The 13,183-nt window shown below is 46.7% G+C and overlaps 1 pseudogene; it reads right to left on the bottom strand.

The window, feature by feature from the left end:
- Positions 1-11,097: 11,097 nt before the first annotated feature.
- LOC149342372 (uncharacterized) lies at positions 11,098-12,960 on the bottom strand (annotated as a pseudogene).
- Between the last annotated feature and the right edge of the window lie 223 nt (positions 12,961-13,183).

The following is a 13,183-nucleotide window of genomic DNA, read 5'->3' as shown; positions in this document are numbered from 1 at the left end:
ACCTGAAAAGGTTAAAAACAAACTGTTTATTCGTTACAGTAGCATTAATCACTCTTCAAGTGAACTTCGTTGTCGTGGACAAGCTTTATATATCATTCATACACTTTTGAGGGAGCTGGTGTTGGGCGTATTTTTGTTTCTCTGGAAACATTGGTACAGTCGGGGACAAAATTTCATGGACCACAAGTTCCTCAAACGTAGCCGATGGCTCTATTTATTTATTTATTTTACCATCAAGGCCTGGGACATTGCAGATGGAAATCGACGATTCTAATAAACACAATACAAAAAAGTGAGCGTGAAGCAAACAAGTCAATGATCCACATATACAATGCTGGCTAATGCGGTTCTAAAATGAGGAATGTCTTCATTATCCGGTTGCCTGGAGACCTCAGTTATGGCGATGAAAGAACAAAATTTTGACTTTCACCTCCACAAGGGTAGTCTCCAGCCACTTGCTAATAGCAGAGCTATCGGCTTCGTTTGAGGAACACGTGGTCCACAGGCTTTTGTCCCCGACTGCACTATGCGTGCTGCAGTGTTTTGACTCCCGGCCTGTTTTTTTTTTTTATGTGTGTGTGTGCAAAAAAAAGAAGACGTATATTTTGAAGTTCAGTATTCTCAAACACGATGATGCTTTGATTTTGTTCTTCAATGTGTTGCTGCGAGGACTCCGTGTCCGAGATTGCACACAGCCTCCGCTCGAAACCCCTTAAAACCTCGACAGAGTTCCGCGTACGCTTCTCCACTGACTCCATCCTGTCGGCCATCGAAGTTACCCGTGTCGACGTGCTCAATTGGCATTTCAGTCGATCGACTGCCGGTCCGGGGGTCTTTGAAATGATCGTTCGACAGCTAGGGGTGCTACTATACGACGCAAGCCAGACGCTCAGGGTCGCCGTCATCATCAGCAACAAGCGCATTTTTAACCAGTTCATAAATTCCTGGCCCGGGCCAAGCATCCCTTCTCTCTCCTCCTGTTTTTGCTGTCTCGTCGCGGCCAAGTCGGTGTCAATGTGCAATCGGTCAAACGTTCCTGTGTGACCGGCGACACATGCAGCCAGCAAGCGACTGAAAGGTTTAGGAACGACACTCATAAATCGCGACCTTACTGAAGAAGCCACTGGGGTCCCGTACTAGGGACTCCACCTAGTGTTTGTGAGGGGAGGGGCACTAAGCCTGACCCCAGAGCAACCTCCATGTAACTCCCTCTTTTCAGAGGAAATGAACGTTTTTACCCCCACCACCTAAAGACATGCAAAGGATGTGAAGGTTGTGACAGGAAAGCCGCGCGTATATAAACGCGATAGTGTAAAAGGTCTCATTACACAGAAAACCCGGCGCCGACGTTGTGAGAGAAAAATAGGGTGGCATATATGGCGGCCACCCGCCAGAGAAGCAACATAGCAAGGCCACCAAGGTCTCGGGATCTTGCGGCGTCATCGTAGCTTGCGCATCGGATTGTGAGCAAACTGACCACTGTGGCAGGTGGCTGTTAAATGAATGATTGATCGCGAAAGGTCGCTCGGGAAGAGCAACCTGGGTCGCAGAAGCCGCAGTGATGGCGGCGCCTTCTATCGCAGGGCAATGGCACATCCCTTAAACGCAACACCATTGCAGAATAAATGGTGTAAGTACTCCTAGGAACCTATGAACGTAAAATTAAGACTGACCAATTCCACATATGAGCATTAGCGCATTAACTCTGTCGCGGCATATCCTTAAAGTGGAGCTTAAGTGTCCCTTTGAATTTCTTTGTATTTTAAAGTCTTCGAGGAAGAAGTTCGGATTATAGTGGAATTAACAGAAACAACCCGTCATACTTTGAGGCACAACGATTTATTGATTCAGCAACTCTGTCATTCGTAGTGTAGATATCATAAGGCTGTCTCTTCATCAGTTCGAACAAAGCTTACGTCCAAGTAGAATGCAGACAACAGACACAGTATAATATTCGCTGAATTTAGGAAGACAAGCTTTAACGCAAACCAGAAACACAAACGAATAATGGCTTCTCAAATGCAGAGTCGAGAATAAAACATTTAGAACAGGTTCATGCTCATGATGTGTGACCGTATTTATCCTAGCCAAGGATGGATTCAATAATTAAACACCTGAAATGCTTGCCACGGCGAATCTGCTGAAACGCAAACCACTGCACGAGTTGACGGACAAAGTTAATGAGAAAAATACGCAGCAACGATTCGTCTAAAACTCTCTCCATTCGCAAGTCCTATTTGAACTTACGACCTTCCCGTAAGAAATAAAACTGCTTAAAATAGGCTATGCCTTAGTTTAACCGTTCAGCGCGAGTCTTCATTGGTCGCATTAAGAACTTGCAAAGTCCTGCCAGTTAGCTTAATCGCAGAATTTTGCTAACAAAACACTCGTTCATAGACTAGTTTCCACTTCCTGCTGTCCCCCAAAATGTGTTCAGGTGTTAACGCCAGTCCTCTCCATTGTATTATTTTAGTACTACCCGCCGCAGTGGCTTAGTGGTTACGGCGTTCGGCTGATTTCCCGAAAGATGCGGGTTCGATCCCGGCCGCGGCGGTCGAATTTCGATGGAGGCGAAATTCTAGAGGCCCGTGTATTGTGCGGTGTCAGTGCACGTTAACGAACCCCGGGTGGTCGAAATTTCCGGAGCCCTCCACTACGGCGTCCCTCATAGCCTGAGTCGCTTTGGGACGTTAAACCCCAATAAACCAATAAACCAACTATTTTAGTACGCTAGCAATGAGGCCTGCACTTATCGATGTCACTGATGCTTCCCTGAAAGCTGGTTCTGGAAGTTGGCCCACCTACCAAGGTAGGCAGGGGGTAACCTGCCCAGATGTATATATACACCTGGTAGGTAGTGATGACGTCACAAAGTCACGTGACTTAGGTGTCAGCGGGGCCAGCTACTTTTCCGCTCAAAACAACACCAATGGCATCGGGTTTCATGCACAACGGGAGATCCGACTGATATGCATGCATAGAATGACTGCAATCAACATCATGCCATGTATCTCCTCCGAAGGTTGCTCGGAGGACTGCGGACGGCGCCGACGACAACGGCACAAAACAGAGGAAATGGCTAAGAGCAAACTCCCTAAAAGAGAGAGAAACAAAGAGAATGAGTGGCTGATTGGTAAAGCTAATACGGCAACCGAATGGCGTCCACACGCGTCATATCACCCCTCACCCACCGCGATGCTCAGTGGCTCAAGTTGACAGTTATGACAGTTATTTTATTTTATTTTCTCACTATACAGTGAAAAAAAAAGGAACCAAGGGAAAAGCCGTTCAGGAACGGCTTGAGTTGTCCTTGGCCCCACAAGTGGCTTTGGTGGTCGGTAGCCGATCACCAGTTCGCGGGTGCGATCCAAGCCGCAGAAGTCATTTTTCAGTGGAGGCGAAAAACAAAAATGTCGTTGTGCTGCGCGATGTAAGTGCCCGCTAAAGAACCCCTCGTGGTCTAAATTAATCCGGAGCCCTCCACTACGACGTCCCTCTTAGGCAATGAGTTAAACCTCTCAATTTACTGTTTACGTGCCACACATCATATTGTTGTTCTAGCACCATGATGGGCGTAGCCCTGCATGCGATTTCTGAAAGCGATGTGTACTGTGCTATAGTGTGCAATGCTAGTCATTCAATGTGCGCTTGAACGAGTGCAAGCATCCGCTGCAAGACACCGTTTAGGGAATACTCGGTACGGGCGCTGCTGGCGCGCGCATAGTCAGACAAGGTCAACAGCCATTCCAACGGCAACAGCTGCTGCCGTCCCGCACTTTGGACAGAAACATGGTGCTCAAGCGATGCTGGTAACACCACGTGTATGATGGCTGCTGCATGGATGCTGCAACACCAAGGCAGCGGAAATTGTTTTTCTTTTTAATGCGACAGCGTGCCTTGCGGCATAAAGTATTATTCACATATATCGATACACACTGAATACCCGAATTAAATCCAGCAAGATCCAGTAATGCAGCCCACATCGTCTACGTCAGGCGGTCGATTACTGTATCAGGCCGATTACTGTAAGCTCACAAGCAGAAAATTAAGCCAGATACATACGCAGCTGCGGCTAATGACATGAACATTCTTCTGTCCCGTAGTCAGAACTGGCAGTCTTGCGCCAGGCATTTACCTTATTACGAGAGGTCGTTTTACTGCGTAGGCATCCGGTTTCAGCCAGCCTCAAGCGCACTGCGATAACATCTCATTTCGCTTTCTTTGTTACAACGAGATTGACTGACGCCGGTAAGTGGACGCCGTGTTATACTATAAGGCGCAGTGACAGTTAATTACGGTAAGAACCGCGAAAAAACAGCACATAAAAAAAACAGCACCAAATGGCAGTGTGACGCAACATAGCAGCGCTATGTGTTTGCGAGTGCGTACAAGAGTGCACACGCATGTAACGTATGGTTCCGAAGAAAACCGAAGGGATTTCCTCTATTGAAGAAGGGACGCAACATGTGTTTAACGCGCGCACTGTGGCAGCGAATTTCAAGGTCGTGGATCCTGTGCGCCGTAGCCTAACGGTAGGCCACCCTTAAATTTTCTTAAGCGTGGCGTAACCCACTAATTATGCAATTCACCTGCGAAGCCTACTTCTTGGAACCGAAAACAGGTAGGAGTAGCTATACCTGGCATGCGCGCTTTTCGCAGGCTCCTTGAAAATATGAGCTGTCCAACGGCTTTACCGTGCTGCGCAGTATTTGTGGCCGTGTAGCATGAATACATGACGTGGCACACCTGTGACCAACGACGCAGTGAACGTGTTAAACATTCATGCGGGTGTATTTTCGAAACTCAAGCATAGATCTTTGGGCCACGTATAGCTTGAGTAGATTCTTGGGTAAGGACCAAGTCCCAAATATTGAGACCTCGGCTAAAGCAAATATGTACTCGACTTAGAAACTCAATAACTTAGCATGTTTGTGTGTGACGTGGGGGGCTTTGACGCGTTTGAGCTTCTGGTGAGGGAAGTTGTTAAGATGCGTACTCTGTGAGACATTTTTTTCTTTGCGCTATTATCAAGTGTTTTTGCATACCCATATGAGAATTAATTTAAATAAATGCAGAGAGTAAAAATATTCTTACCTTTAAGGAAGCCATATTTGCATTACTAACAGTACCCTTTCTCTATCATTACTTTTTGAGGTTATTGATTAAAAAAAACACATGAAGAATATTAAGATACTGGACACAGACCATATTAAAACACTGAATTTCCCCAAGCATCTATAAGGATGAGAAGATGCAAGACTGTTGAATCTCCAGAGATTGATAGGGTGTGTAAGTGTGTATAGACTCCTCTAATACTTGTCCATTTGTTCATAAAGCCTGTATGTTATATGCTGTGAATTTATTTGGATTTTTTTAAAAAGCATGCCTGCAGCCTGTTGTGCGCAGCAGTGGCGGTCACTTCATCCGTAACAATTCAATGATTAAATAAATTTCCTGGACCATCAAAAGTGATTAGTTCTGATGGGTCCTGGAATAAGAGTAAGGCGAGCAGGCGAAGAGGAAGCGAGTGTGCAGTGGATGAAGGTTGCATGCGTCGCTGTTGGTTGCGGTTCCGATTTGTGATGTGCTTGGTCCTTTAATTTCAGTACCTAAGGATTGCGGCACTCTTTCTAATGATGCCTTAGCCTGGTTACTATGTTCATGCCATCTCATGCGCATAAATGCTTGTACCGTATTGCTGCGCGAAAGATTGTCTGGGGTGGGTCGACATGTAGGCATAGCTTCCTTAATTTTGACGTTCCTAAAACGCTATCAACAATCTTTGAGCAATAACTGTGTGGCCTTACTTCAAACATATGCAAGACTGCGAAATACACTAAACACTGGCATCGCCCTATCAGCGATAGAAAGCTTTTGAATAGGGTGACCCTATTGGTTTAAGAGTGTAGGGGAATAGCGGGGCTCCAGTGCGCACGCGCAGAACGGAAACGCCCGTTAGGTCCTTTAGATAGCGGGGGACGCTAGCCCAAAGCCGACGAAACAGCGTGGTCCTCTTATCATCAATTCGTAGTTGTCACTTAACCTTGTTTCGCATTCGTAACAATCATTGGTGCACGAAGCTTTTTATTTCTCTCAAAATGACGGTACGGCAAAATTCTAGCAGATTTTAGTATTACTTCTGGATTGAACAGCAGCTAGGCTTAGCGAGTAGGAGGCGTTGTGTGGTCGTCATGAAGTTGCGAAGTCAGGAAGTGTGGGATGTTCAGACGGCTTTGTGTTTGTTGCTAAAAAACAGAGGTCAGCAGCTATTCTTTTTCACATAATAGATTGTTTTTACGATTTCCTGCTTTTTTTTGCCGATGCTAGCATGATAAAATTGACACCAAAACTTAACTGCCAAATTTGCAATTTAGCGTCTGACATTTGGGCCAAAATTTTGCTGCGTGCAGATAACGTTATCCAGATGCGGTCGGCCTCCTATCCTAAAGCTCTTACGAGTACTCGTCGCGAGGCCATTGTATAAGCCGTGCGAATAGAGGGCTCCTAAGTTTGATATTTGGGAGATTTATAATAGGGGACTCCTAAGCTTGGGTCCCCTATTCTAAATCTCCCAAATATCTGTAATGTACGCCCTGGTTCATCAGCCTCAAAAGCTTATTGTTTTCCTTGTTTCAAGACAGCACCACGTAATGCCTACTGAAGGCCACGCTATATTACAAAAATGCCTTTCAGGCCGGGTCATTCCAAAGCCGCTTGTGTGGTGCGCGATTCCTTCTATAACCCAGAAATCGCCAGCTGCTTCTGGCTTCAAGCTGCCAGAGCTGTCCAACTTTACATCAACTTCCAGCAGAACAGAATACATTTTGGGCAAATTTGTAGGCCACTTTTTCCGTGGCAGCTCTAATATTCCCTGTCAGAGAAATACTCGCTCTTGCGCTTGTGGCGCGTGACGCATCACGTGATTTGCTCTCCCTGAAACAATTTGCTCTATATGAAGCCTTGAAACAATAAAGATGAGCCAAAGCTAAACCGCGTCTAACCATGCATAACAGAGTGTACATCCTGGCTTAGCTGAACTGAACCACAGCCACTTTACTTTTTGGTTCGTTTTTGGAATACGCCCTAATTATCTGAGAGCCTATCACCTTAGCCAGCAATAACAAACTACATCGAATACAGCATAAGGTAGTTAGGTTTGCTTACAATTTATACGGTCGTAGATCTGTCGTCGAGCTGTTAAAACGCAGTGGATTACCTCCAGTGACTGTGCACAATTGCGTCTGCCGATCTAGGCTTCTTTTTCAGTCGGTAAACGCTCATTATAAAGATAATACTTCCCACTCTTTTTGCTTACTCCTCAGGTTATAACACGAGACAAAGATGTGCTTCAGCAAAAACCACTTTGAACGGGCGGTAGAAGGGTTTAAATATTCTTTTTTCTTAAGGACAATCACTGACTGGGATTATCTTAATAGCAAGATTGTTACTCAGAATTCTTTAATGATTTTTGGAAAACGCCTGCAAATGTAGATAATTTGAGTGTGTGTTTGTATGTTTCTATGTGTTACGTATACCCACTCTGCTATGATCTCGTGCTAGATAGCAGCATCTATAATTAAATAAATAAAAAACAACAAACTTGCTCGAGCTTGACATACCACTCCTAATTATTGTATTCTTCGATAAACAAAAAAAAAAGTCGACATGTGCGCCCATGGTTTCGACCGGAGCTGGCGAGGCAAAGCGATGGGAGCAAACGTACTAGCTCCCTGCTCGCAGATGTGTATGAAGGAAGCGGAGCCATCACATTCCCTCTCATCGTTAAGTCCGCACAAGAGCTGAAAGCTCGTACTGATGCTGCGACGACCAGGGCCTATCTATTTACTGTAGTCGACGGTGCACCGTCAAAAACCGTCAATAAGCGGGCTGGAAACATGATCAAGGCTTCATCCGCTTCCATCCGAGTGACGAAATGAGAGCCCGTAGAGATAAGGGACAGCAAGTGTGCAGTTTCACTGGGAGACGAAGTGAATCGTTTTCAATTCAAATCACTGTTGCGGCGGCGATGACCTGCTCAATGTAGGTGTATTGCATATATCTGCTGGGCCGGAGGATGAAAATACGCGCATGCTTCTCTAAACCCGCAGACACAGCCGAACATGTCCTGTAGGCCGAGTATACCTGCAGATTTTCTTGCCGTCTTGCTTACCGAAATATATCTGAAAAAAAAAAACGAAAGAAATTATCCATTGGTAACAGTCGAACGTCGAAATAGCCGATACTGGCAAATTTAGTTCTTTGTAATCATCCTTCAGTTAGTAAGTAATCGACGCGTGTACTACCGATCACAGAAGTTCTGGACTCAAAGCGCTCACAGCTCTTGCGGCCACGTACTTATCCCAGCCACTTGCTGGTGCGGAGATTTAAAGATTCGAAGAAGTGAGAAGAATGCCCCCTGTCGCTGTTCAAAATCTTGGGAAAGGGATGGAAGGAAATCAACGCAGTCATTAGAGAAAAATTTCAGGCGCACCCTTACTGGTGGACGTGCCTTGCCTGAACCATTTACCGCCTTTCGTATGCCGCTTCACATTTAAAGCGATGGCTGTTAAGGGCATGTTTCCCTGTTCTGCAGCATTGGCGTCGGTGTAACACCGTGGTGCGCTGACTGGTCAGCATGCACTGACGTCACACATGGTGGCAATGTAAATCGTCATCTCAAGGCACCGCGTATTATACGCACCACCACAAGCAGCGGTAATTGAATGTCGCTGTGGTAACCGTTCTGTGAGTTTCTTTTTTTCATCATTGACTGCGCATTATTTCCCTTTGGTATTTATTTACAGTCTTAAGTTCAAGAACCATTGCATTAAGTCAACTATGCTATTGCCAACTGCGCAGACTGTACACCTTTGGCAATGTTCTAACAAGTTGCCAAAAACGTCTTTTATTCTAAGTTGATTTGTCTTTTTTTTTTTGCGGCGGTTGGACCGCTTGGTAAAACAGTGCCATGAGCAAGGGGGTTTAAATGGCTTGCACGAGGTTGGTTCAAAGACTCATGTTCCCCGCTGTGTTCTACCGCTTAGAAGCCGCTACGCCAGCAAAGGGAAAGCCTGTACCCACGGGAAAATCGGCGGGGCAGCCGTTAGCAACGGGATCGAATTGGGCACCTCCCGCATACTATAGGTGGACGCTCGAACCACTAAACAACCCCTTCGGTACTTTTTGTCCTTCTCAAAAGAATTTGATTCGTAAATATGAGCCACTGGCAGGCAGAATCTGATACGCCAGCACAGGTGGGCTCACCAAGTGTTTGTCTACCCGTGCCGAAACTAATTCAGGCGGTGGGTCAATCACCTCCACTGATGCACTTGACGCACAGCTGTAGATAAAACAGCGCATGATTAGTTGAGGCAACAAAAGCAAGAATCGGCGAAACGCAGTCGAGGCGAAGTCAGAGCGAGGTCAATCAGTCAATATAAATTTTCTAATGTGGAGCAGCTTATAAGGACGATTAGATATACTCAGTAATAATCAGCATAGAATAGACATACCGCTGCCACGAAACGCTACCCAGCTGTCCATAATCTAAACAGCTTATTAGAATAACTAGTGCCGGGATGAGACACATGGCTGCGCTGTGGGGACGTTTGGTTTAAGCATTTCCTCATTGCCGCACCCGTGACTGTACACGGTGCGTGCCGGCGCCCTCTAAACTCGGACATATTTCGCTCATTCCGGCCAAACCGGGAAGTGACCACTCCGGAAAGGCGTGCCATTATCACTGGAAACAAGGCACCACGTACTGCAGCCCAACGTAAACATCTCAACGTTCTCGTAATGAAAGTAATGAGGCGCGCTTTAGAGCAGGAATCAGAAAAATTTAGATTAAGAGCAGTTTCTTAACATGCACAGTAACCTCAGTACACGAGACTTCATTTCAAACAAAATGCAGCCGCCATGGTTGGAAATCCAACCTGCGACGTGTTGGTCTGTGGTTGAAACCCATAGCCAGTTAACTACCGAAAAGGGCACCGTAAATGCAGTTACAGTGGACAAGCGGCCCGTGTCAAAGTGTTGCACGCCAGCGCAAGGATTTAATGGCAGTAGTCAACAACTCCGGCTAATGAGTGTGTCTGTGTACCTTTGTTTTATATCTTTGCAGCTGCTTTGTCTGTGTGTAGTGTTGCTTTGCTTGTATTAAGACCGATTCCTGTCTTTCCACACCATCACCGCAGCCACCTCCTTGAAGCTCGAAGCACGAAGGCTGGGCTTGAAACGTGAGTTTTAAAAGCCGTGCGAGTTTGTACACTCAGGTTTCTTTGTAATTTCCAAGCGTTCTTTCTCGCAGTCATGTTACAAAAATTAGGTCGGAGGCAAGAAAGCTAAAGCTGTTGAGTGGGGAAGTTGGCAGTATGGAGGGAGCAGTAGAATACGCAACACTGAATAATGTCTGTCACTGCTCTTAGCAACACACGTCGTGCTCCTGACTCCTCCTTGATAACGGAGGAGGGTGAACGAGCTTTGGAGTCGGCGTTTTTAATAGTTAGTGAGCGGGAGAGTCATAGTGGCTCAGACGCGAAAACACTTAACAGCAAAGAGGCTCGTCGAACGAACGATAACAACGCTGGAGATAGTTAATATATATGCTCAATCAGCCAATCGCCTAGCTGTCTTTCTTTTTAGTTGATGTAGATTACGTTGATCGGTTCCCATTTTACAGAAGACACGCAATCGCTGATCTCTAATTCACAATCACTACGGAACAGGTTACACGAAACACGAACTTAAGTCGGAACGTGAAACCGCGACTCCTGTCTTTCTTCCTGGTGCAAGGTTATAAGGAGCACCTACCAAGGCGATTTCCTCCATAAAATATTCTTTCGGAGTAAATAAAATCCCACAAATTGTTTACGACAGCGGGCAATTTCCGTAGGTCGTACTAGTAGAGAGCTTAATATGGTCCACGAAGCCTGCATTGTGATGTCATTCAAAGCAATCTTTCTTTCCTTACGAGAACAAAAAAGAATCATGGGCTTTTAATATTCCACAAAACTTCGATTTTCACACACCTTAAAAATCGTTACATTGTCAGCCAAAATTGGTAGTCTTGCGAGAATACTCCAAAACAGACACACATCATTTCTCAGAACCATTTTTAACAAAGGAAAATCCTCGCACATTTTGTCTCGGCTCCTGTTATCTCGTCGCGACTGGCTTAGACGACACGATGGACGTGGAAGAGTTACTTAACAACTCTGGCTTGCACATGCACGCCTTCTGCCAAGCACTTTTGGGCAAACACTTGGTTCCATCGCTGTACCAGTCCAATCTTTGAAAGAAATCGACATGCTTCTCACCAAAAGACATATTTCCCAGCGTCCCGTACACTTCGAAGTGAGCCGTCGGCACCGTAGTAATCAGCACGCGAATCAAATGTTTCCCAACTACGCGGCCACCGAGAGCAGACGCTTCTTCAACGCTCTTCAGCTTCCAGACAACGCACCTGTCTTGAAAGTGCAGTTGTGCAAGGGCGTTTATGTATGACAAGGCGTAACGGGAGAAAGACAGGGCCGATTCGAGGTCGTCCAGTTTGCGGCTGAAGCCACCGATGCAAGCGCAGAACTCGGGTGCTATGAATGCGTCTGAGCAAGTCCTTTCTGGCGGTATTCTGGAGAAGATATTCAGTCCCTTCTCCGTCGGCCTCAAGTTCAGCGCGGGCAGACGGGACAAACTAAGCAGGGTCGCGTGAAGGTCGTAAGGTGTGATCAGGCGGAGCTGGTTGACCTCCAACTGCGCAGCCGCTTGCGGGTATTGCGCTAGAAAGCGCTTAGGCAGTATGAGGAAGCAAAATGGCGTCTTGTCCTCGTGTCGACCTATCTCGGTCATCCGGTATGGGCCGATGCGGGTACCGTGATCGCTGAGGAAGAGTACAGCGGTGTTTTCGAGGATGCCTTCGTTCGAAAGATGCCGAAGAAACGCTTCAAGTGGTTCGTCCACGATCTTGATGCCTTTCATGTGGTTGTGGGCCAAGTAGGCAAACCAGACATACGAGAACATAGGCGTATCTCGGTTCATTTTTAACACGTCACGGAGGTATCTGATGAGAACTTTCGTCTTCAAGCGAGAGCCCGCGCAGTATCTATCACTGCCAAATTTTTCCTCCATCAGCCACAGCACAGGCTGCGGGTAGAAGTCGGTGGGCTGATCCTTGAAACCCGTTAGGTTAGGGTACGTGAAGGGGCTGTAATACGGCATTTCGTCTAGGAACAGTGTCGTGTAACCTTGACTCTCGAAAGCCTTCCACAGCAGAGGAAACGAGTCGAAGTGGTAGCGCTTGAACAAGCTTTCGACCTCTGGGCCGGAAATTCCCGAGAGTAAAGGAATCAGGTTGGAAAACGAGTTATCGCCGACTTTGTTGTATCCGAGTAACTCGAAAGCGTTTAGTTCCTCGGTAATGTACTTCCGCGTTTTCTTCATGTGGCGGTTGAAGTTAATCCGCGATGTTGAGTCTATGCCGAGGACGAGAATGCTCATGCGACCGGTTCGCAACGGGGACGTGCCCTGCAATCCGTTAGTTTGGGGTTCTGCCAGCTTCCGCTGAGGGATGAGAAAGTACTCGGTAAAGAGGAGCGTCCCGTTAGCTTCACACGACACCTGCACGTATTCCGCGTCCAGTGGCTCACCAAAGGGCAGTGCCTGTGCTGCACCGAGGGTGGGCTTGACGTCCGGTACCTCGGCGTCCTCGTCTCTAAACACCTCGCGGTAGTGGCATTCGACGTCCTCTTCCGTGACGTTGTAGCTCAAAAGAAGACGTTTTGAGTCCAATGTGAACACGTCCAGGTTCTGTACGATGACCGTGGCGTTTCGGGTTGAACACAGCTCTTCGTACGGGGCATCAGAGACGTTGGCTTTGCTCCGGACCGACCAGTGGTAAGGGTCGTAGAGAGGAAACGTGCAGCCGGGCGTCTCTAGAAGGTGGCCTTTTGAAAGCAGCGTCATGGTCCTGAACTTAGGTACCAGGTATGATATCTCCGCTCGGATGAAATTGTACACAAAGACAACGTACAGGAGCAGTAGTCCTGTCTGAAGTCGTCGACGCTTTAGCCGTGCTAGCCTCCACATGCTCTTCACTTTCTCTTCTTCGATTAGTTAGCTCATTGCGAACATCATAACTTTTCTGGGTAAGATTTCAAGCACGGGGTTTTTGTTTCCTTGGCATGTA

This window comes from Amblyomma mixtum, chromosome 5, assembly GCF_055824585.1.
Source record: "Amblyomma mixtum isolate Tamu chromosome 5, ASM5582458v1, whole genome shotgun sequence".
NCBI lineage: Eukaryota > Metazoa > Arthropoda > Arachnida > Ixodida > Ixodidae > Amblyomma > Amblyomma mixtum.
Note: the sequence above shows the minus strand (reverse complement) of the source record. Positions and strands in the feature narration are given on the sequence as shown.